The following is a 21,322-nucleotide window of genomic DNA, read 5'->3' on the forward strand; positions in this document are numbered from 1 at the left end:
ATTTCTGCAGCCCTAGGCAAACACTATTTTCTTGTTTTATGAAATTGCCTATTCTAAAAATTTTACATGAATGGAATCATACTATACATATATTTTATACTATATATTATATACCATATAATGCTGCTATGAATATTCATGTACAAGTTTTCATGTGAACATATGTATTCACCTCTCTTGGATCATGATGTTTAATAGTGGGACTTTGCTGCCAGACTGCCTTAAGCTTAAGGTCAGACTACCATTGTCTAGCTGTGTGACCTTGGGCAAGTTATTTAACTTTCCTGAGCCTCAGTCTCATAGGTAAACTCTGGCTACAATGTCTTTTGTCTGTGTTTTCTATTTGCTCTGGTATCCAGTTGCTGCACTGCTTTTCCCATAGATTCAGCTGACTTTCACTTACGGGAATAAAGAAAGCACTTACAGGAATAAAAGACACTGCAGCTTATTAAGCTGCCGTAATTCATCTTTCTAACCTTTTTTTGAACTTCTCTAGTTCAAACTGGATGTACACCATACCTCTGGATATTTCCCATTTTTATGTCCTGATGGTTCCTTCAATTGTGTCATATTCTGCTTGATTCATATGCCTCATCTTTTACTTACATATTATTTTAGACCAAATGATCTTTTCTCTGAAGTCCTACCACACTTGGTCTGGCCCGTTCACTTACCATTTGCTTGGGTTCTCTCCCAAAGAAAGCATCATTTTTCACATTAGTATTTAACAATCCACAGCTTATCTCACCTAGGATGTGAGCTGCTTGAAGGCAGAATTTTGTGTTTTATCTTTGTACTGAGGGTTTTGCACATAAATGTTCAATAAACATTTGTTGCTTAAGTTGCAGGATATAAAATCAATACACAGAAATCACTTGCATTTCTATTTACTAACGATAAAAAATCAGAAAGAGAAATTAAGGAATCAATCCCATTCACCACTGCAACAAAAAGTATTAAGTATCTCGGAATAAACTTCACTAAGGAGACAAAAGAACTGTACACAGAAAATTATGAGACACTAATGAAAGAAAGACAACATAAACAGATGGAGAGAGATTCCATGTTCCTGGGTAGGAAGAATCAATATTGTGAAAATGACTATACTACCAAATGCAATCTACAGATTCAGTGTGATCCCTATTGAATCACCAATGGCATTTTTCACAGAACTAGAACAAAAAATTTCACAATTCATATGAAACACAAAAGACCCTGAATCGCAAAGCAGTCTTGAGAAAGAAGAATGGAGCTGGAGGAATCAACCTTCCTGACTTCAGGTTATACTACAAAGCTACAGTCATCAAGACAGTATGGTACTGGCACAAAAACAGAAATATAGACCAATGGAACAAGATAGAACGCCAAGAAATAAACCCATGCACTGCATGGGTACCTTGTTTTTGACAAAGTGGGCAAGAATATACAATGGGGCAAAGACAGCTTCTTCAATAAATGGTTCTGGGAAAACTGGAGAGCTACATGTAAAGAATGAATTTATAATGCTTCCTAACACCATACACAAATGTAACACCAGAAACTATAAAACTCTTAGAGGAAAACATAGGCAGAACACTTGATGATATAAATCAAAGCAAGATCCTCTATGACCCACCTCCTAGAGTAATGGAAATAGAAACAAAAGTAAACAAGTGGGACCTGATTAAACGTAAAAGCTTTTGCACAGCAAAGGAAACTATAAGCAAGGTGAAAAGACAACCTTCAGAATAGGAGAAAATAATAGCAAATGAAACAACTGACAAAGGATTAATTTCCAAAATATAAAAGCAGCTCGACCAAGTCAATATCAGAAAGACAAACAACCCAATCAAAAAGTAGGTGAAAAGACCTAAATAGACATTTCTCCAAAGAAGACATACAGATGGCTAACAAACACATGAAAAGATGCTCAATTCGCTCATTATTAAGAGAAATGCAAATCAAAACTACAATGAGATATCACCTCACACCTGTTAGAATGGCCATCATCAAAAACTCTACAAACAATAAATACTGGAGAGGATGTGGAGAAAAGGGAACCCTCTTGCACTGTTGGTGGGAATGTAAATTGATATAGCCACTATGGAAGATGGTATGGAGATTCCTTAAAAAACTAGGAATAAAACCACCACATGACCCAGCAATCCCACTCCTAGGTATATACCCTGAGGAAACCAAAATTGAAAAAGACACATGTATCCCATTGTTCATTGCAGCACTATTTACAACAGCTAGACATGGAAGCAGGAAGCAACCTATATGTCCATCGACAGAGGAATGAAGAAGTTGTATATATACACAATGGAATATTACTCAGCAATAAAAAGGAACACATTTGAGTCCATTCTAATGAGGTGGATGAACCTAGAACCTTCACAGAGTGAGGTGAGTCAGAGAAAGATAAATATTGTATTCTAATGCATATATATAGAATTAAGAAAAATGGTACTAAAGAATATTTACAGGGCAGCAGTGGAGAAACTGAGAATAGACTTATGGACATGGGGAGAGGGGAGGAGAGGGTGAGATGTATGGAAAGAGTAACATGGAAACTTACATTACCATATGTAAAATAAATAGCCAACGGGAATTTGCTGTATGGCTCAGGAAACTCAAACAGGGGCTCTGTATCAACCAGGAGGGGTGGGATGGGGAGGGAGATGGGAGGGAGGTTCAGAAGGGAGGGGATATATGTATACCTGTGGCTGATTCATGTTGCGTTTTGACAGAAAACAGCAAAATTCTGTGAAGCAATTTATCCTTCAATAAAAAATTAAATTTTTTTGCTTGATTGGAACCAAAGCTAGATAATTTAACAAAATCTTTGCCTTATAAGTGGTTAGCTTGCATGACATTGAGCTATACATATTTACCTACATTTAATTATTTTTGACCTACCATAATGGTAGTTGAGTATGGTTCGGCTTGATAAGTGCTTCTATCACAGTTTTAGGCTAAACAAAACATCAACCTGCAGGTTACTGAGTAACTCGTCCCCCAGGAGTTTCTCTTCCTGCCCATTCAATGCTCTTACAGAGTGGCTATCAAATTCTTTGTAGAAAATCTAGAGGTGGAGACAGGATAGTGGAGTGGAGGGATGTAATCTCACCTCTTCTTATGAAAACACCAAAATCACAACCATCAACAAAAAAGATGCTGGAACCTACCAAAAAGATATTCTAAATCCACAGCAGCAGCCATTATGAGATGGTAGGAGGAGTGAAATCACGATAAGGTCGTCTGGGTGGACGACCCACAAACTGGAGAATCATTATACTACAGAAGTTCTGCCACAGGATGGAAAGCTCTGGGCCCCATGACAGGCTCCCCAGCCTTGGGGTCTGGCAACCAGAGGGGGAACCTTGGTAAATTTAAGAAAATTGAGATCATATCAAGCATTGTTCCAACCACAATGCTAAATGCCTAGAAATCAACTATAAGAAAAAAAACTGCAGTAAAACAGCCGCAAACACAAGGAGGCTAAGCAATATGCTACTAAACAACCAGTGGGTCACTGAAGAAGGCAAAGAAGAAGTAAACAGATACCTAGAGACAGATGAAAATGAAAGCACGAGGATCCCGAACACAGCAGCAGTTCTAACAGGCGAGCTGGGGCTGCTGGGGGCAGGGGGCGGGTTAAGGCTGGAGGGAAAGGATAGGGGATTGGGGATGGACATGTACACACTGCTATGTTTAAAACTGATAACCAACAAGGACCTGCTTACAGCACAGGGAACTCTGCTCAATGTTATGTGCAACCTGGATGGGAGGGGGTCTGGGGGAGAATGGATACATGTATATGTATGGCGAAGTCTCTTCACTGTTCACTGAAGCCATCACATTGTTTGTTGTTAACTGGTTATACTCCAATACAAAATAAAAAATGTCTAAGAGCGAAGTTTATAGCAATATTGTCTTACTTCAGGAAACAAAAAAAATCTCAAACAACATAACCTTACACCTAAGGCAACTAGAGAAAGAGGAACAAAACCCAGTTAGTAGAAGGAAAGAAACCATAAAGATTAGAGCAGAAATAAATGAAATAGATGAAAAAAATAGAAAAGATCAATGAAACTAAAAGCTAATTCTTTGGAAAGATAAATAAACTCTATAAACCTTTAGCCAGACTCATTAAGAAAAACAGAGAGGGCTCAAATCAGTAAAATTAGAAATAAAAAGTTACAATGGGGGTGAGATGGGATGGGACATAGGTATACCTGAGGCTGATTCATGTTGATGTATGGCAGAAACCAACACAGTATTGTAAAGCAATTTTCCTTAAAAAAGAAAAGTTACAATGGACACTACAGAAATACAAAGGATCATAAGAAACTACTACGAGCAACCAAATCCAATAAAATGGACAAATTCTTAGAAAGGTACAATCTCCCAAGACTGAACCAGGAAGAAATAGAAAATATGGACAGACCAATCACAAGTACTGAAATTGAACTTGTGATTAAAAAATTCCCAATAAAAGTCCAGGAACAGATGGCTTCACAGGTGAATTTTATTATACACTTAGAGAAGAGTTAACACCATATCCTTCTGAAACTCTTCCCAAAAACTGTACAGGAAGGAACACTCCCAAGCTCGTTCTACGAGGCCACCATCACCGTGATACCAAGAGCAAAGATACCACAAAAAAGCACTGTTTACATAGCCAAGACACAGAAGTAACCTACATGTCCACCAACAGATGAATGCATAATGATGTACATATATATAATCGCATATTACTCAGCCATTAAAAAGAATGAAATGCCATATGCAGCAACATGGATGGGCCTGAAGATTATCATACTAAGTGAGGTAAGTCAGAGAAAGACAAATATCATGTGATATCATTTACATTCAGAATCCAAAAAAATGACACAAGTGCATTTATTTACAAAACTGGAACAGACTCACAGACTTTGAAAACAAACTTATGGGTTACCAAAGGGGAAGGGAGTGACGAATACATTGAGAGTTTGGGACTGACGTATATATAGACTACTATATTTAAAAGAGATGACCAACAAAGACCTGCTGTATGACACAGGAAACTCTGCTCAATATCTGTAATAATCTAAATGTGAAAAGAAGACTAGCTATACATATATGTATAACTGAATCACTTTGTTGTACACCTGAAACTAACACAACTTTGTTCATCAATTATACCCCAATATAAAATAAAAAATTAACCCAAATTCTTTGTAGAAAATCTAATATAATCTAATGAATTGTCTTCCAAACCTTGCTGAATTATACCATGAGCCAAACCAAAATATTAATTTTCACAGCAACAACAGAAAAAACCTGATCAATCAGAATTGAACTTGAGAATTAAAAAACTCATTGAAACAGAAAAACATGAACTCGATACCATTTCTGACCCAATGTCTCAGTCTGTGCCCTTACCTCTTGGTAAGCACTAACAAGGCCCCTGGACTCTGACTGGTGTCCTCATAGTTGGATACTAGATTTTCACCTTAGTTTCTCTGCAAGGTAATCTCAGTAGGACCAGGGACTTAGAAACTCCAGGCATGCTCCATACAAACATCCCCACAGAGAGAGGAATGATGGCCCTGAGGCTTGGTCATGCCCTACCCAGTGCATCTGGACAGCTAGAGTGGGTAAATGGGAAGGACTTGGCAAAACTGCACACTCATGGTAGTCAATTCCTGCCTCTGTCACTTATCAGCTGCTCACATTTTCTTTTCTACTCTGAGATTCCATTTTCCCAGCTGTAGAATAGGCATGCATGTTGCTTGACACATAGCAGGTCCTCAGTAAATATCAGCTGCTGATATTTTTATCATGAAAAGCATGCACTGATTCTGTATTAGCCGATCATATTTCACTTACTAAGCCTCTTGGGGGGCTTCCCTGGAGGTTCAGGCAGTAAATAATCTGCCTGCAATGCAGGAGACCTGGGTTCAGTCCCTGGGTCAGGAAGATCCCCTGGAAGAGGGAATGGCTACCTATTTCAGTATTCTTGCCTGGAGAATTCCATGGACAGAGAAGACTGTAGCCGTGGCAGGCTATAGTCCATGGGGTCACAAAGAATCAGACACGACTGAGCGACTACCAGAGAGAGAGAGAAGCCTGGAGGGAGGATTAAATTAGGAGTCTGGGATTAGCAGATACAAACTACTAAATAGAAAATAGATAAGCAACAAGCACAGGGAACTATATTCATTATCCTGTAATAAACTATAATGGAAAAGAATAGAATAATATATATGTATAACTGATTCACTTTGTTGTACACCTAAAATTAACACCACATTGTAAGTTAACTACACTTCGATAAAAAAAGACTCTTTTGAGAATTTTGGACTGAAGACTACAGAACCTGGGGGCTATTTAAATGATGTAAATATGTAAAAGAGTATTACAAGGTTATACCTAGGAATATGTTCTCCAAATGTTAGGCATATTGGAAGGCCAGTGTGGCAGCATTGTAAAGCCTTAAAGTGACAGCCCCAGAAGGTGGAGGTGAAATGAAAAAAGATAATGTTTAATCAACGCATCACATATTCATGTAGAATGCAGAGACCAGGATATACATAACATGCCTACCTGCACAGCACTGCAGTTCATTACATGTCTATGCTTATCCAAGTCTTAATATTAGCTCCATGAATTTCTTCCATTCATTCAGCAATGATATTCAATGCTATTAATAATTACTGTTTATGGGAAGCTTATTATGTTTCAGGCCCTTCAGTTCAGTTCAGTCACTCAGTCATGTCCGACTCTTTGCGACCCCATGAACTGCAGCACGCCAGGCCTCCCTGTCCATCACCAACTCCCGGAGTTCACTCAAACTCATGTCCATCAAGTCGGTGATGCCATCCAGCCATCTCATCCTCTGTCGTCCCCTTCTCCTCCTGCCCCCAATCCCTCCCAGCATCAGTCTTTCTTTTCCAATGAGTCAACTCTTCTCGTGAGGTGGCCAAAGTACTGAAGTTTCACCTTTAGCATCATTCCCTCCAAAGAACACCCAGGACCGATCTCCTTTAGAATGGACTGGTTGGATCTTCTTGCAGTCCAAGGGACTCTCAAGATTAGAGAAATGCAAATCAAAACTACAATGAGATATCACCTCACATGGGTCAGGATGGCCATCATAAAAAAATCTACAATAAATGCTGGAGAGGGTGTGGAGAAAAGGGAACCCTCTTGCACTGTTGGTGGGAATGTATGTTGATATATTGATATAGCCACTATGGAAAACAGTATGGAGATTCCTCAAAAAACTAGGAATAAAACCACCATCAGTTCAGTTCAGTCACTCAGTCGTGCCCGACTCTTTGCGACCCCATGAATCGCAGCACGCCAGGCCTCCCTGTCCAATACCAATTCCCAGGGTTCACTCAAACTCACGTCCATCGAGTCGGTGATGCCATCCAGCCATCTCATCCTCTGTTGTCCCCTTCTCCTCCTGCCCCCAATCCCTCCCAGCATCCCTATGGCCCAGCAGTCCCACTCCTAGGCATATACCCTGAGGAAAGCAAAATTGAAAAAGACACATGTACCCCAGCATTCACTGCAGCACTATTTACAATAGCTAGGATATGGAGGCAACCTAGCTGTCCATCGACAGATGAATGGATAAAGAAGCTGTGGTACATCATATACAATGGAATATTACTCTGCCATAAAAAGGAACACATTGGAGTCAGTTCTAATGAGGCAGATGAACCTAGAGCCTATTATACAGAGTGAAGTCAGTAAGAAAGAGAAAAATGAACATTACATACTCACACATTTATATGGATTAGAAAGATGGTACTGATGAATCTATTTCCAGGGCAGCAATGGAGACACAGACATAGAGAACAGACTTATGGACACAGGGAGAGGGGAGGAAGGAGAGGAAGGGATGTATGGAGAGAGTAACACGGCTCCAAAGATTGCCAAATCCCAAGGCCATGATTGCCCCTGGTTGAAAACCGCTGCTTTAATCCTGCTTTCAAATCTTATTGAATCAAACCACCTCCCTGCCCCCATTTTTCTTGAAAAATGACTTGCAACCCAATATCTCTCCAGAACAGACCTCCTCAGAATCTACTTTGGGTTATCATGCTACAGTCAACAGAGAAATGAATAAAGAAGATGAGGTACATATACACAGTGGAATATTACTCAGCCATAAAAAGGAATGAAATTGGGTCATTTGTAGAGATGTGGATAGATCTGGAGACTGTCATACAGAATGAAGAAAGTCAGAAAGAGAAGCACAAATATCATACATTAATGTGCATTGGTGGAATCTAGAAAAATGGTATATAGATGATCTTATTTACAAAATAGAAATAGAGACTCAGATGTAGAGAACAAACAGATGGATGGCAAGGGGGAAAAGGGAGGGGTGGGATGAATTGGGAGATTGGGATTGATACACACACACACACACACACTATTGATACTAGGTATAAAATAGGTAGCTAATGAGAACCTACTGTATAGCTCAGGGAACCCTACTCAGTGCTATGTGGTGACCTAAATGGGAAAGAAATCCAAAAATGAGGGGATGTATGTATTAAACCCTAAAGGAAATCAACCTTGAATATTCGTTGGAAGAACTGATGCTGAAGCTAAAGTTCCAATACTATGGCCCCCTGATATGAGGAGCTGACTCATTGGAAAAGACCCCGATGCTGGGAAAGATTGAGGGCAGGAGGAGAAGGGGACAACAGAGGATGAGATGGTTGGATGGCATCATCAACTCAATGACATGTGTTTGAGCAAACTCTAGGAGAGAGTAAGACAGGGAAGCCTGGTGTGCTGCAGTCCATGGGGTCCCAAAGAGTTGGATATGACTTAGAGACTGAACAACATAGATGATTCACTTTGCTGTACAGCAGAAACTAATGCAACATTGTAGAGCAACTTTGCTCCAATAAAATTTTTCTTAAAAAGCACTGACACTTCCTTTCAAATCCTATAGGCTATATTAGGTGTCTGGTACAGACAGTGTTTTGTGTTCTAACGTGTATACCTCTCCATGGAGCCAGAAAGCACCATGATGTTATCCTTCATGGTGCCTGGCCCAGGGCTGTTCAGATGACTGGCCACCTGAATAAGATACTGGAATCATGGGAAAGAGTCAAAACCACAGATCAGAGAGGGGAAGAGTTAAGAAGGAAACTGCTGACTTTGGAGAAACCTAAAACTACATTTATGATAAGTGGGGCAAAAGGAGAAAGGAGGCATGCTGTGTGCTGGGAGCAGTCTGGGGACAGCAGAAGAAAGAATGGAGGGAGACCACAGGTAAAGGCTGATCCTGGGCCGGCTCCTCCTTCTGGACCTCACACTGGACACTGCACAGGAACTCACGCCCACGATGGAGGGTCAGGAGGGGGCCCCACGCCTCTATCCCGTAGTGTGGGGGCTGAGCACACAGGCAGCTCCAAGCTTAGCGGGTCTGGGTGGAAATTCAGCTCTGTTGCTTATGTTATGAAGCTTTGGACAAGTGGCTTGATCTTTCCAAGCTTCATTTTCCTTATCTGTCAAATAGATATAAGAGGAATATATACCCTCTAGTGTGGTTGAGGGTCAGATGAGATCTTTCACGTCAAGCGCCTAGCACAGGGCTTGTACCCACAATAACACAGGAGGCAGCAGCAGTGCAGAAGTGGTGCTGCTTAATGCAAGCCTGCTGTGCAATGAGTCCGGAAGCCTGATGTGCTTTTCCACTGGAACCAGATCTTAAGAGCTACTGGTTGTTAAATCGATTTCTAGGTCTTCTATCTGGGCCTTTGATACACAACAGCTTGTCTCTGGACCATCAGTTGATACATACCTTCCTCAGTATACGCACCTCTCATTTGGTGCTGAACACTGTCAGCCCCTCCCCACCCCACCCCCATTCTGATGACTCAGGCACAGGAGAGAGAGAGTAAAGGAAACTGGGGAGGAGGGTGAAAAAGGAACAGACTCAGAATCACGCACAGGGTTTTAAATCGCCGACTTCTGCTGACATTTCTTCTGTGCAGAAGCACAGCTGGCAGGCTTTTCCGTTTGGAGACACGGCCGACAGTTTCCCCACAATGGGGATACAACTGGCAATCTTCCTACAGAGTAAGGCAGATGGCAATTTTCCTTCAGAGGTATGTGCAGGCCCCAGTTTTGCCCCTGGAGAGGAAAGGCTCACTGATTGAGATGCAGCCAGTAATCTTTACTATACAGAAGACACATTGAATAATTTTGTCCAGCGAGAAAAATGGCCAACAGTTTTCCCACGGTGGGTAAGAATGCCCATGGACCAATAATGCTCGCCTTTATCCAGCTAAGGACAGCGAGAGAAGTTTAAGATTTAATTAGTGGCTATTGTACTACCGTGGGCATAATGACATAGTCTCCAGACATGAGCTGGAGACTGGAGCTTGGATCCGATGAAGACTCAGCGGATTCTGAACTGGGAAATGACCAAGCCCAGTGGGCTCTACTTTTACAGTTTGTTTTTCATACAGACCTTCACTAATCCTACAGATGATTGTTTAACAGTGAAGACTGTAGCAACACAATGCATAGCATGATGGAGCAGGAACAGTTCATCTAGGAGAGAACTGTGGTCTCTGACTTTGTGTAACTGTTTCCATGATATTTCTGCATGTATTTTAATTCATAAATGTCATCTCTTTTAATAAATAATCATTTGGAGACTTCCCTGGTGGTCCAGTGGTTAAAGATCTGCTTTGCAATGCAGGGTACACAGGTTCGATCCCTGGTCGGGGAGCTAAAGTCCCACACGCTGTGGACCAACTCAGTCCATGTGCTGCAACTACAGAGCCCACGCACCAGAGCTAGAGAGTCCCTACGCTGCAATGAAAGATCCCACGTGCTGCCACTAAGACCTGAGGCAGCCAAATAAATAAATAAATATTGAAAAATAAATCATTATTCAAAGTGAAGATATAATGAGTCAAAACATTTTTTTCTAGATAGAAAAAAATGGACCTAAAATTCTCAGGTGGGCAGAAATGATGAGACAATCTGGGGTGGTGCGATCTTGGCTGCTCTGACTGGGTAAGACTTAACAGGGAGCTGAACCTTGAATGACTAGTCAGCTCTAGATAGATCAGAGGTTGGCAGACTTTTCCTGTCAAGGGCCAGGTAGCACGTATTTTAGGCTTGGAGGGCCCTCTGGTCCCTGTTGCAACTGCTCAGTCCTGCCTCTGTGGCATGAAAGCAGCAGAGAGAATATGTAAACAGATGAGCGTCTATTCCAATGAAGCTCTACTTATGGACACTGGAATCTCAATGTCATCTAATTTTCATGTGTCATGAAACAGTCTTCTTTTTTGATTTTTTGCTCAATCATTAAAAAAAAATGTAAAAACCTTATTCTTTGCTGGCGTTGTGCCAAGGCAGGAGGTAGGTCAGACATGACCTGCAGACCAGAGCTTGCCTACTCTCGATGAATACATTTTGGGGTTGTAGGGGTGCTTCCTGTGCTAGACAGGGGAACCAGCATGAGTTCGTGCCTGGGTGATACATATATCTGAGGGGACAATGGGAGCCTGGGACTAGCAGCACAGATTGCTTGTGTGGGAAGGCTGGAAGATGAGATCATTGCTTAGGAAGATTTGCTAAGACTTACTAAGGAACGTCTCTCTGCTGGTACAGGAGATGTCAGTAGTCTTTGGAGCCGACATCTGGTTGGAACCCATGCTCCACCATTTACAGGCTGGATTGTCTTTGTCAAGTTTTTGTACCAAGATTCAGTTTCAATACTTTCAGTATGCAGACATCTGTTCCTGTTTTTGCATGGTTGTCAGAATCCACCTAGCTCAGTGCCTGACACATGATCAGAAGGCGACAAATACTAGTGTCACGTACTCTTCAACTGACATATTTTGACTGACTGGTAGGTGTTAGGTGCTCTGATAGGTGTTGGGGTCACAAGAGTAAGCTGGATGGAAAAGATCTTGTGCTCTTTGGCACTTCCTTCAACAAGGAGTGGGCCCATTTACTTGTGCCAGGGACGGGGGGTGCTTTTTGTTTTTACCTAAAGGAAAAAAAGCTGCTAATTTTCACCCACCCTTCAAAGATGTCTATATCCTAATCCCCAGAACCTGTGACTGTGTTACATGCCAGAGGGGAATTAGGTTGTTGAGTACTTGACTTTAAAATGGGGGCAATTATGTTGGAGCTGCATCATCTGGCTGTACCCAGTGTAATGACAAGCATCCCTTTGTATGGAGGAGGAGGAGGCAGGAGAGGCTGTGTCAGAGGATGCAGTGTGAGAGGGACTCAGCCATTGCTGGCTTGGAAGATGGAGGGAAGGGGCCAGGAGCCCAGGAAAGTGGGCTGCCTCCAGAATCTCGAAAAGGCAAGAAGCAGACACCTCCCGCCACTCCCCCCACCAACCCCTGCACAGAAGTTCCAAGCAGGAGCCCACCCTGCAGACCCAGCAAGATAAACACTGTGGACTTCTGACCTCTGGAACTGTAAGATGATAACTTTCTACTGTTTCAAGTCACTGTGTTTACTAAGTGTGTGGTCATTTAATGTAGTAATAACAGGAAATTAATACTCCTCTTTCCCCAGACAGTCCATACTGGAGTGGGTTGCCATTTCCTTCTCTAGGGGATCTTCCCAACCCAAGGATCAAACCCAGGTCTCCTGCATTGCAGGCAGATTCTTTACCGTCCGAGCCACCAGGGAAGCCCCCATAAAGGGGGAGATACAGTTTATGAGCTCTCCCCACTGACTCTGGGCAGCTGCTCTTACTTTTCTGGGCCCCAGCGGCTGCTGGCTCTGCCTGCAGGTCCCTGAAGAGACTGCTCCCTTTCAGCAGCTGCTCCTCTCCAGCTGGCCCAGAAGGCAGACCAGAGCAGGCTGGGCTGGGTTCGTCACAGCTCAGCCACCATCTCCTCCCAGCATCCTGGTTGCTGCCTGCATGGGCTGACACCATCCAGAAAGACTTGAACACGGTGACTGCAAAGCAGAGCAAGTCAAGCAGCTCACGGACCATCAGGATTTAGCAGCAGAACATGAGGTTGCGTGTGACCCTGCTGTGCCCACGAGAACTCTTTCCAAAGCAATGTCACTTACAGTGACGCCCCATGAGTAGCCAGCAGTCCCACCCACTGGGCCTGGCATGCAAGGCCCTTCGTATCAGGCCCTAGATCAGCACTCCAGTGTTACTGCCCAGTTCTCACTGGCTCAAACTCTCCATGGCAGCCTGACTGGCCTATTTGTCATTTCTGCTGGGGTCAGAGAACTCCTTTCTCCAGGTGCCAATCGGGTGGTGAAGGAGACGAAGCATGCCTGGGTGCACACCAGGGAGTGCTAGGGGGTGCTAGGGACTGTGCAAACTGGAGTGTCCACTCAGCTCCAGCTGACTGTGACCACCCAGAAGTGTTGGTCTGGCGTAGCCTGTTCATCTCATTTCAAAGTCTAAATTTTTCCCTGGAACTCTGATGCTTCATTTTTAACGACTAATTGAGAATTTTTAGGATGCAGTTAAACAGAAGTCACCTGTAAGCCCTGTGGGGCAGTTTGTGACCTCTGGTTTGCATGCTTTATTAATGATGGCTGATGTTTACGGAGCACTTAGCATGTGCTAGAGCTTGATCCATGCTCTTTCCCTTCCTGTCTTAGTTCTGTCTGCTATTACAGAATACCATGGACTGGGTAGCTTACAGACAACAGAAATACATAGTTCTACAGGTTGGAAATCTGAGAGCAGAGTGCCAGTATGGTCACATTTCGGTGAGGGCCCGGCTCTGAGGTGCAGAGGGTCATTTTCTTGTTGTGTCCCCATGGACACACATGTTTTATTCATGAGGGCTCTGCCTGCATGACCACATTATCTCCTAAAGGTCCTATTGCCTCATAACTGTGACATTGGGGGTTAATCTATCAACATAAATATTGGGGGGCTAAAACCAGTCCAGAATACCATTCTATTTCTGCTCCTCTGTTTCTCTGACTCCTCTTCAACCATCAGGGCTCACTGTCTCTTCCAGGAAGCCTTCCTTGACCACCACCACACCCTTTCCTTCCTCTCACTGGATAATGTGGCCACTTTCCATACTTTTCCCTATTATTACTGTTCTGTGCTTAGTTGGTCAGTCATGTCATTACTTGTAAATTCTGAATATATATATATATATATTTAAAATAAATCTTTATATAATATATAGATATTCAGAATTCACAAGTAAGTCATCCTAGTTCAGGGAATGGGATCCACAGAAAGGCAGCCCTAGTGGTAACTACAGCACATGCTCCCCACCTGAATGAGCTTCATTGCACAGCTCAGGAAACAGAGGCGTGGAGAGACTGGGACACAGGACCACGTGCTCCCTGCTTGTTTGCTCTGGGATTAGATCTTTCTCCTGAAGAAGCCTCAGCTGGAATCTGTGATCTAAAGACAGGGGAAGTGAGGACCTGTCTGGGAGAGGGCTCACCTGACAATCTAAAAGCTGAACTGGGCCTCCCATCCACAGGCAAGTTTATTCGTGTGGAGCCTGACTGTCCTCCCTTTGTGAGGATTAATCATTTATTAGCCCGGTGGGGCGGGTGTCTTTGGGAGAAACATCATTCTGGAGAGATACTTATTGAAGGAGGGCTCTGAGCATCTTGTCGCCAGCTGGCAGCAGGAAAGGGCGGCTCCAGTCCAGACAAGATGATGAGCTGGCAGTGGGTGTCTTGACAGGAGCCTAATGAAGAAATGTGGTAGCAGCGAGGCCCAGCTTTACAAGCCCACGTATTTGGTCTTTCACTCTGTGATAGCCCTCTCTTTATCGGGGGGCGGGGGGAGGTGACAAAAGGGTTCATGGGGCTGTACGTCTCCTACTGTGGATTTATGTGTTCCTATAGCCAGTGGGCTTCAGCAACATGACGCAGGCCCCTAGGTGCACTCAATACATCACAGGTTAAACTTCTCACCTCCCTGCTTTTTCTCTCTCTCATAATTTGTTTCCAACAAGAAACTGCGTGCAGCTGCTCCGAGAGAAGCCCAGACTCCCCGGGGAACCCCTGCCCAGGTGGCAGGCACCGAGAGTGTGTGGCCCTTATTAGGGGTGATCGCTGGAAAGCTGGTTGTCATGGCACCGTGAGCCCAGGGCTGCACTCCCAAGATGCCCCCATTTTCCAGGCTGTCTACATAATCACTGCAATGAGAGGCGTAAACACGGAAAGGGAGAGAGGAGCAGCTCCCTGCTGACAGTCATATCCTTGCAGAGCGGGACGGCCCAAGCACACGGCATGGAGGGATGCTGGTGGGGGCTGCTCGCTGCCTCATTGTCTCCCCCATGCTCTGCCTCTGTGTTCTCAGCGCTGGCTTTCGACAGGAAAACACTGCTCTTGACTTACTAACAGTCAGTGTTGTGCCTGAATGCACCTGGAACTTGCATACATGGAGAGGTCAGAGCTACTGTCTTCAAGTAGATGGAGTCATTGCCTCCCATCCAGACACTGTGCTAACTATGTGTGATAGTCCATTCCATTCTCACAACCTGCCTGCTTTACATTTTAGCAGATGTGAGATCTTTTATAAACATGTCTCATTCATTCATTCATTTAGTATGCTTTAGTAGTCATGATACATCAGAGAGCCATCTATCTTTGTCCCAGGCCAGGAAGAGGCAGAGCTAGGATGTAAACCCAGTACTGGTCCTATAGCTGGACCCCAGAGATGGCAGCCCACCAGGCTCCCCCGTCCCTGGGATTCTCCAGGCAAGAATACTGCAGTGGGTTGCCATTTCCTTCTCCAATGCATGAAAGTGAAAAGTGAAAGTGAAGTCGCTCAGTCATGTCTGACTCTTAGCAACCCCGTGGACTGCAGCCTACAGGCTCCTCCATACATGGGATTTTCCAGGCAAGAGTACTGGAGTGGGGTGCCATTGCCTTCTCCAATAACTGGACCCTACTGTTCCCCTATTCTGCATCATTTCTCCTCCAGTTCAATGTGTAGAGAGTGTACCCCTGTCTGGTGCTCACAGACATAGGGAGCCCCCCTGTCCCACCTCAGAGGGCATGGTCCTAGTAAAATGAACTGAATTGGTCTAAGGCTTAAACCTCTGATTTGGACTTCATTGGCTGTGTGTTCTCACTGACCACAGAGAATTAATCAGAGCAGAGATGTCTCTTAATGGACCTAACATCATGCACCATTGGTGATGTACAGAAGAGTCATCAACTTTGTTGAGCACCTTATCACCTGCTAGGCCCTCCCCCTGGCTCCAGACGTACCATCACCACTTTGAGACCTCTGGGACCTGGAAGCCTCTGCTTTTGGATGCAGAGAGAAGACACATTTTGCAATCACTGCAGCGAATAAAGGCTTTATCCCTTAGCAAGCACTTTAATGCTTAATGACTAGGACAAGGGGAGGAGGGACTGTCTGGGCCCAGTTTTCATTTTTAATTTGGCTGAAGAGCAAGAGATCTCTTCATCCCCACTGTGACTCATGCCATGCCTACTGGGTCACCCTAAGTAGGTGGCTCAGAAAACAAGGGCACCATAGTGTGCTGATTTCCTGGAAGCCAGACTCCACTGGTGAGATGCCTGTGCTGTTTTCTGCTCTCCAGCTACCTGGCCTACCCAGCTTCCTCCCACTCTGGCCCAGGGGGGCAATAATGGGAAGGCTTTCTGCTGCTGCTGCTGCTGCTAAGTCACTTCAGTTGTGTCCGACTCTGTGCGACCCCATAGACGGCAGCCCACCAGGCTCCCCCATTCCTGGGATTCTCCAGGCAAGAACACTGGAGTGGGTTGCCATTTCCTTCTCCAATGCATGAAAGTGAAAAGTGAAAGGGAAGTTGCTCAGTCATGTCCAACCCTCAGCGACCCCATGGACTGCAGCCTTCCAGGCTCCTCCATCCATTGGATTTTCCAGGCAAGAGTACTGGAGTGGGGTGCCATTGCCTTCTCCGGGAAGGCTTTCTAGACATTATCCACAGCTTCAACCCCGGGCTGTACACTGGGCTTCAACCCCGGGCTTAAATCTAGGCTCCACCCTTGACTCAGTCATTGACGTAAATTACACATTACACATTACACATAAATTACTTGCTTTTTTGAGTCTGCACTTTCTCATCTGTATCTCTGCACTCCTGGATTATTGTGATAAGAATAAAAAATTTATAAACAAACACTGACTGCTTACTGTGGGCCAGGCATTATCTCATTGAGTCCTCACAACTCAATTATGCAGGCTCTGTTATTGTCCTCATTTTATAGAGGGAGACTCTGAAGCTTAGAGAGAAAGGTTAAGTTCAAGTCCAAGAAGTTCAAGATACCTGCACTGGGTTTATCTGACCCTAGAACCAACACTACTGGCCATGACAGCATGCAGGGGATCTCCTGCATTTCAAATGTTCATCTTATGCCCCTTTGCTTTTATGAAAGACCTATGCTAGTATCTGTTTTCACTAACCTAACTAAAAGAAATATAAAGAGGATTTTCACTTTTGTGAAAAAAGCTAACATTCAATACCTTTATTTACATATGGTTTAAGAAAAGAACACATATCACATTTTATCTAATATTAGATCCTTTATAAAGATGTCTAATTCATTCATTTGTTCATCCATCCATTCATTTACTATGCTTTAGTAGCCATGATACATTGGGCCCTATCCTCAAAATGCTTCTACTTCTTAATAACCTTTCTTGGGGCTAGTGACCATGTTTTGTAGTAACACAGATTTGTAGTTTTTTGCCCTGAATAGAGAAGGTTCTGAATTTTGAATAGAGAAGGTTCTCAGTAAACAGTGACTGAAAAATGCTACATGTCAGGACTTTGGGGGAACATCTAGGATACCTTGAGGATGATGTTTGACATTACAGTTCATTTTAACATCTGACACCGTGTTCAGAGTAAACATTATTTGGTCAGCATTAGTAAGCATTATTTTCTGTCTTTAATGTCGGGAACCTAAATTTCAAATTCAATTTTTAAATGAACTTTCTATTAGAAACCTCCCATAATTTCACATCCTCTTATCCCACCATGATAAGCACACTGGAGCAGTACCTGCATCATACGAGGCTGTCTATCCCACTGTGCTTAGCACAAAACCTTGCTCACACTTACTGACCCATTCCTTGCTTTGTTTGATCTCTCCATCTTTTTCCTAAGCTTGATGATCCCAGTTATCTTAGATGTAACTCTTCAATTTCCCTACATTATAGGGGTTTTTGAATGACACCAAAATTTCAAGATGAGCTAGTTGACCCCAGGATTAAGGATGACCATCCAAGAGATAAATCCTATTTAAATCCTAATGTTCAGGTTAAAGATATAAGAGAAGATAAAAGCAAGTATCATTATAAGCCCCCTAGGGAGGAGCATTCCCCTGCCCTCTGCTGCCTCCGGGCTGTGCTTGATGATGATGGCAGGCCAGCAGGTGCCTTGAGTAATTTAGCAGATAAAGGGACCTGCACGGATGGGGCGGAAAGCTGCTTGACTGGACAGCTGATCTCACAACTCAGTTATCGATGCCACCTACAGAGCTGTCAAAATAGAATTATGTGAACTGCACGGGGGGCTTAAATTAGCTGATATACTTAAACATGTGTCAATTACACACGAGAGAGTCCCCCCTTCCCTTCTGTATCCTCCAGTGCTGGCCAAGCACTGAAGGTGGCTGAATTCATTACATGAAGCAAGAAATAAACCCATGGTAAACCATGATCTTTGTCAGTGTATTAGATTCATCTTTTCTGGGGCTTGATTTTCTCAAGCTGTAGAAAGGAAGAAAGACTCTGAACTCAAAGGGTTTTATGAAGATCAATTAAGATAACAGATGAGGGGCTCCCCTGGAGGTCCAGTGGTTAAGACTGTACCCTTCAATTGCAGGGGGTGTGGGTTTGATCCCTGGTTGGGAAACTAAGATTGTACATGCTGCATGGTGCAGCCAATAAATAAACAAAAAGATAACAGATGAGAAGGGTTTTGTAAATGGTAAAGTGCTAAACAGTTAAAAAAAAAATAGAGTGAAAAATAGTGAAAATGTTGGTCAGTCGTGTCTGACTCTTTGCGACTCCATGGACTGTAGCCAGTCAGGCTCCTCTGTCCATGAGATTCTCCAGGCAGGAATACTGGAGTGGGTTGCCATGCCTTCCTCCAGGGGATCTTCCCAACCCAGGAATCAAACCTGGGTCTCCTGCATTGCAGGCAGATTCTTTATCATCTCAGCCACAGGGAAGCCCAAACAGTAAAAGGTAAACATTTTATGCTTTGCTTTTTCATGTGAGTCTCCAGTCCATGGAATTTGTGTTTCCACCCCATACTATCCCTCCCCTAGTCTTTGCCACCTCATTCACTGCCCTTCATCGAGGCATGTGCTGGCATCATCCAAGATTTTTCCCTCAACCTCACCTTCCATGTCTAGTTTTTTTTTTTTTTTTTTGAGTCTTGAACCTGGAGATTATCATACTAAGTGAAGAAAGTCAGAGGAAGGCAAATATCAGATGATAGCACTTATATGCAGAATCAAAAAGAATGATACAAAAAAACTTATTTACAAAATAGAAACAGACTCATAGACTTAGAGATGAATTTATGGTTATCAGGAGGGAAGGGAATGGGGGAGGGATTCACTGGAGTTTGGGACTGACATATACACACTACTGCATTTAAAATGGATAACCAACAGGGACCTGGGCTTCCCTGGTAGCCCAGCTGGTAAAGATTCTGCCTGAATGCAGGAGACCCCATCAATTCCTGGGTTGGAAAGATCCCCTGGAGAAGGGAATGGTACCCGTCCTAGTATTTTGTCTGGAGAATTCCGTGGACTATTCCATGGGGTTGCAAAGAGTTGGACATGACTGAGTGACTTTCACTTTCAACAAGGACCTACTGTACAGCACAGGGAACTCTGCTCATATTATCCAACAACCTAAATGGTAAAAGAATTTGAAAAAGAATAGATATGTCTATATGTATAATTGAGTCACTCTCCTGTATACCTGAAACTAATGCAACACTGTAAATCAACTATGAAAAGTCAAAGTGTTAGTCACTCAGTCATGGCCAACTCTGCGACCTTGTGGACTGTAGCCCACCAGGCTCCTTACTCCATGGGATTCTCCAGGCAAGAATACTGGAGTGAGTTGCCATGCCCTCCTCCAGGGGATCTTCCCAACCCAGGGATCAAACCCAGGTCTCCCATATTGCAGGCAGATTCTTTACCGTCTGGAATCAAGTATAATCCAAAAAAACAAAAACAAAAAAACAAACTCCTGATAACTTCACATTCAAAATGTAGCCCAAATCAGCCTAATCTAGTCTAAGCCACTGTCACCTCTTGCCTAGACCATTTTGATGGCTTTCTAACTCTTCTCCCAACACCCACTCTTCCTTCTGATGCTTCCTTCTTTTCATAGCCACAGAGTGATATATTTACAAATATAACTGTGTGGATCACCACAAACTGTGGAAAATTCTTAAAGAGATGGGAATACCAGACCACCTGACCTGCCTCTTGAGAAACCTATATGCAGGTCAGGAAGCAGCAGTTAGAACTGGACATGGAACAACAGACTGGTTCCAAATAGGGAAAGGAGTATGTCAAGGCTGTATACTGTCACCCTGCTTATTTAACTTATATGCAGACTACATCATGAGAAACACTGGGCTGGAAGAAGCACAAGCTGGAATCAAGATTGCTGGGAGAAATATCAGTAACCTCAGATATGCAGATGACACCACCCTTATGGCAGAAAGTGAAGAGGAACTAAAAAGCCTCTTGATGAAAGTGAAAAGGAGAGTGAAAAAGTTGGCTTAAAGCTCAACATTCAGAAAACTAAGATCATGGCATCCAGTCCCATCACTTCATGGCAAATAGATGGGGAAACAGTGACAGACTTTATTTTTTGGGGCTCCAAAATCGCTGCAGATGGTGACTGAAGCCATGAAATTAAACGACACTTACTCCTTGGAAGAAAAGTTATGACCAACCTAGACAGCATATTGAAAAGCCAAGACATTACTTTGCCAACAAAGTTCCGTCGAGTCGAGGCTATGGTTTTTCCAGTAGTCACATATGGATGTGAGAGTTGGACTATAGAGAAAGCTGAGCACTGAAGAACTGATGCTTTTGAACTGTGGTGTTGCAGAAGACTCTTTAGAGTCCCTTGGACTGCAAGGAGATCTAACCAGTCCATCCTAAAGGAAATCAGTCCTGACTATTCATTGGAAGGACTGATGTTGAAGTTGAAATTCCAGTACTTTGGCCACCTGATGTGAAGAACTGACTCATTTGAAAAGACCCCGATGCTGGAAAAGATTGAAGGCAGGAGGAGAAGGGGACGACAGAGGATGAGATGGCTGGATGGCATCACTGACTTGATGGACGTGAGTCTGAG

At 43.5% G+C, this 21,322-nt stretch overlaps 1 protein-coding gene and 1 long non-coding RNA gene across 30 annotated transcripts in view; one reads left to right on the forward strand and one right to left on the reverse strand.

Annotated features, from left to right (window-relative positions):
* The window catches only part of LOC147369607 (uncharacterized), a 122,046-nt gene extending 119,453 nt beyond the window's left edge, over window positions 1-2,593 (forward strand). For all 3 annotated transcript variants that reach the window (XR_015167628.1, XR_015167629.1, XR_015167632.1), the window contains one exon: window positions 843-2,593. This is a non-coding gene — a long non-coding RNA (uncharacterized LOC147369607). The remainder of the gene's footprint in view (window positions 1-842) is intronic.
* PPP2R2B (protein phosphatase 2 regulatory subunit Bbeta) overlaps window positions 1-21,322 on the reverse strand; it is a 713,296-nt gene that overhangs the window by 20,812 nt on the left and 671,162 nt on the right. The gene's annotated exons all lie outside the window — the stretch shown is intronic.

Source organism: Bos grunniens, chromosome 7 (assembly GCF_055505025.1).
Source record: "Bos grunniens cultivar Pamir isolate PY7600 chromosome 7, Bosgru_T2T1.0, whole genome shotgun sequence".
NCBI lineage: Eukaryota > Metazoa > Chordata > Mammalia > Artiodactyla > Bovidae > Bos > Bos grunniens.